Raw genomic sequence first — 4845 nt, 5'->3', positions numbered from 1 at the left:
GCTGCGATATCTGCCCGGTTTGCAATCTGTCTGAGGAGGGAACAGACTGACTCTGGTCAGCAGCTTTCAAAGAGTTTAATTTTGTCCAGAAGTGGTTTTTGTCTATGACGTTGCTCAGATGGGAAAGCGGAGAGTGACTGGAGTCACCTTTCAGAAGGAAGTTCGGGACGGCAGTTCCACTTATCTGGGAACATTGATAAACCTGTTACTGATTTCTTCAAACCGAAAATCTGACTCTGGTGGGACTCGAACCCACAACCTTTGAATGTCTCATCACGACAGGGACTAGAAGTCCAACACCCTATCCGTTGCGCCACAGAGCCACGCCTGCAACGCTTTCCCATCCCCATATGAGGATTTCTGTAGTTGTCCAACAGGCAGTTCCAAAGTTCAGTAATTCGCACAGTGACGACATCTCAAAACTACTTCATTGTCTGGGAATGTTTTGGGCCGTCCTGTGGCTGCGAAAAGCGCTACAGAAATTCTAGTAAAACTCAGAAAGGACACAGCCAGGTTGGTGCAAAGGGAGGACATGTAGCAGACAAGGAATGAAGTGATTTATTTTTGTAGCAAGAACAGAAGTGGACAATATAAAATAAAGTGTCTATTTACAAAAAAGAGTGCAGGAACAGCGGGACATGTGTACAAATCATTGAAGGTGACAGGGCAGGCTGTAAGAGTCGTTTATAAATCAAACAGTGTCATGGCTTTATTAATAGCGGCACAGAGTACAAGATGACAGAGGGGTCATCTCTCCCTTTTCAGCTCCTGACTGCAGAGGCTTTTCTTGTGAAACCGTTTATTGGAAAACCTCTTTCCCTGGAGGGAGGCGGGAGTTTGGAACTCGCTGCCTGAAAGGCTGGTGGGGCAGAGACCCTCATAATATCTAAGAAGTGTTTAGATGGGCACTTGCGATCCCAGGGTACACGAGGCGATGTTCCAAGTGCTGGGAAATGGGATGAGAATGGTTCGGTGGTTGTTTCTGACCGGCACAGTTGCGATGGGCTGAAGGGCCATTTCTCTGCTGTCTGATTCGATGACTTTATGAATGCAATGCTACATGTGTTTGCAGCTGTCTCTGTTTATATCCTGTTGTATTCACAGGAACAAACAAACTGGGCTGGTCGTTGAGCACCTCGAGACTGTTCTGCCCTACATTTAGATTGAGTAAGGGCTCCGTGTATTTTAACTCCAGCTCCCTGACAGGATTTCAGAAACCCTCCACAAACGGCAGTCATATTGAATAATACAGGTCCCAGAGATGGATAATCAGCGATAATCACAGCCAGAGAGACCTGCAATAACCCTCAGAGCAGGAAAGGCAACTCATTGTCCTTTGGCCCAACAGCAAAATACTGCGGATTCTGCAAACCCGAGACAAAGACAGAAAATGCTGCAAATATTCAGCTGATCCGGCAGCTTCTGTGGACGGTGGAACAGGTCGTTCCAATGAAAGGTCAGGATCTGAAATGGTAACTATTTCTCTTGTCAGAGATACCACAGATTCGTAAAATATTTCAAGCATTCCGGTTTGTTCAGCTAACCATCCTCACACTCTGTAGCTTAGATCAATCCCAGCAGTGTGTAACTGCGTTTGACCTGATCTGTGTGATTGAACACTTCCTCCATAGAGTCACAGAGTCATAGATGTTTACAGCATGGAAACAGGTCCTTCGGCCCAGCTTGTCCATGTTGCTCAGTTTCTATCACCAAGTTAGTCCCACTTGCCCACATTTAATCCATGTCCCTCTATATCCACCCTGCCCAGGTAAATATCTCACTGTATTTTAAAGGAAAACATTGTACCGACTCCACACAGCCTCTGGCAGCCCATTTCGGTTGCTCACCACCCTCCGCGTGAAAGCAAATCCTCTCTGGTCTCTTTGGCATCTCTCCCCTCTCACCTTAAACCTATGCCCTTTAGGCTCCTCTACCTTTGGGAAAATATGCTGACTATCTACCTGATCTATGCTCCTCATTATTTTATAGACCTCTAAAAGTCCAAGCCTGTCCAGTCTCTCCTTATAACCCAGAGGACCAAGTCCTGGTAGCATCCTCGTAAATCTCTTCGGCACTCTTTCTAGTTTACCAATATACTTCCCATAATAGGGTGACTAGAACTGAACATAGTATTTCATGTGTGCTCTTACCAATGTATTGTACAACTTCAATAAGACGTCCCGACTCCGATATTCAATATCCTGACCAATAAAAGCGAGCATGCTGAATGGCTTCTTCACCACCCTGTCCACCTGCGGCTTTACCTACAAGGAGCTCCGAACTTGTACCCCTAGATCTCTTTGTTCTGTAATTCTCCCCAAAGAATACAACAGCGCAAAATCTGTCTTTGTTCCAGAATTGCAGGTTTAAATTGTCCTTCACTTTCCAGTGGATAATTTACAGAGATTTTAACAGAAGGACTGAATTCAGTCCAATGGTTAATGCGTTCGACTAGAAATCAACTGGATTTTTTCCCTTTGACATCAGTCGTGCTCCCAGAGAATCTGTTCAGTAGTTAAAATAATGTTTTCTTTTGAATCATTTATTTCCACCGAATGTTGACGCTGACATTCCTCACAATTCTCTCCATTGTTTTCTACTCTGCAGGTATTGACTACACCGTCCATTTGAGACATGCTCACAGGGCTGTGAGAGAGGCTTTCTTTCAGGTTTTAGGCCTCTTTTGGTCATTAAACAAAAACCGGATATCTGCAGAGGAACTCGGAATACCAAACTTCTCTTCCCAGGATGAACTTAGTCAGGGGACAAAATGTTGTTTGAATACAGAATAATAGGTTTGAGGATTTGGGGTGAGATTCCTGGAGTTTTGGGAAGAGAGCGATGTTGTAGAGCATTGTGATAATTGCAGGATACGAGTTTGGGATATTACCCAGTCTGTGTGGGGGGCTGGGGGAAGGAAATTGTCTTGCCTGCCCACCCAAGCTGAATGTTGGGGTTTAGGAGGTGATCAGATTCCGTGCGGAGGGTGAAATCCTTTCACTGAATTTCACGTTTACAGCTCAGGTCCTCGAGGAATCGCTGCTGTATTCCCAGGAGATGCTGGTCTCATCGTTAAAGCAAAAAACTTCATTCCAGGACCGGTTTGTCAATAAGGACAAGCTGGAGGATTGGAATGATAGAAACTGTTCAGCACTGATTCACTTTATTCATTGTTGTGTCCTGGAATAAAAAAGTGGATTGTAGCTGTCCATTAAAAACGCAAATAGAATTCGGACGTTTCTGGGCAGTAACTTCACAATGTCCACTATTACATCACTCAGCATCCTCAGCTGCATCACACCTGGTCCACATGACATGTCACCATTACCTACAGCCAGTCTTTCTCATTCCTCTTTGACATAAGTTTTATACAAAAGAAAACATTTACGAATGGTGGATGAGGAAAGTGAGCACTTTTATTGAAGGGAGTTTAAAGAAACCTTTGTAATAAAGAAGTGGGATTAGGGAAATTAAAGTTACAATAAGTGGAATGAAGGCGCGGGTTGTTCATGGACTGACTGCAGAATTTGATGATTATTTATTCAATAGAGATTTCAGACCAATTGTATTTGATGTCATTAAGGAGATTAACATTGAAGGAAGCTTGTCATTGTCTATAATGTGTCATTACCTCCTTTTATCAAAATAGCTCTGATAGATGGGATTCAAAGAATTGGAGTCATATGGCATTCCTGTGGATTGTTAGATCCTTGCGAGAGTTCAAACAAATCCTTTGGAAAACCGCCAAGACCGAGGAGATTGTGCAGTGGAGATTGACTGGAGTGGTATCAGTGGTGAAGAGTGTGCTTCCGGAAGATGTATTTCCAATATTGCAAACCAGGCTGCAGATTCACGACCTTCTTACCAACTTCTCATCGATGAAAAGGATGCACTGGTGAAAATCTTCCATGAATCCTTAAATTCTGGAAAATCGCAGCGTGTTTACTTCAGACAGGCATCATAATGAGCGCAGTAGTGGTAGTGCTGGTAGTGCCGGAGAGCCTGTTCCTGTGCAGTACTGTTCTTTATGGAAAACTGCCAACATAACACCCTTATTCGAAAAGGGAGGGAGACAGAAACAGATAACTAAATGCTAGTTAGCATAATATCTGTCATGTGGAAACTGTTAGAGTCCATTCTAAAGGATATAATAGCAGAACATTTAGCAATATATAACATAATGAAACCGATTCAGCATGGCTTCAAGAAGGGCACATCATGCATGACAATCTGTTCGAATTATTTGAAGTGGTAATGATCAGGATAAATAAAGGGGAATCCTGCCTCCAGCTGCCTCCCTACCTCCAGTTCCCTCCATCTGTTCCTCTCACAATACCACCCATTGTGTCACTCACCTCTTTTCTCCCCTCTCACCCTTCCTCGCTTTTCCTATCCGCCCTCTATCTCTAATCTATTTCCCTTTCTCTGGGATCTGCCTTGTCTCCAGGCTCCCACTGACACCGGATCCGGGGACTCTCAGGCCGGCCAGGGCTCTTTAACCGGCTCCATTCACAGGAAAAGTGACTTCAGTTTGCACAATATCATCCGCTCTCTCTGAAACCCCCAAACTGAAATTCAGACGCACCGTGAAGGTGAAGAGTGCGAGGGCAGCATGGCGGCACAGTGGTTAGCACTGCTGCCTCACGGCGCCGAGGTCCCAGATTCGATCCCGGCTCTGGGTCACTGTCAGTGTGAAGTTTGCACCTTCTCCCGTGTTTGCGTGAGTTTCGCCCCCAGAATCCAAATATGTGCAAGCTAGGTGGATTGGCCACGCTAAATTGCCCCTTAATTGGGAAAAATGAATTGGGTACTCTAAATTCTTTTAAAACAAGGTGAAGACTGCGG

At 44.6% G+C, this 4845-nt stretch overlaps 1 non-coding gene across 1 annotated transcript; it reads right to left on the bottom strand.

The window, feature by feature from the left end:
• Positions 1-231: 231 nt before the first annotated feature.
• On the bottom strand, positions 232-323 carry trnar-ucu (transfer RNA arginine (anticodon UCU)). Its single transcript is given in 2 exon segments — positions 232-267; positions 287-323. It is a non-coding gene; the product is annotated as a tRNA-Arg (tRNA).
• Positions 324-4845: the final 4522 nt, after the last annotated feature.

Source organism: Scyliorhinus torazame, chromosome 24, assembly GCF_047496885.1.
Source record: "Scyliorhinus torazame isolate Kashiwa2021f chromosome 24, sScyTor2.1, whole genome shotgun sequence".
NCBI classification, from domain to species: Eukaryota; Metazoa; Chordata; class Chondrichthyes; order Carcharhiniformes; family Scyliorhinidae; genus Scyliorhinus; species Scyliorhinus torazame.
This window is presented reverse-complemented; position numbering and strand designations above follow the sequence as displayed.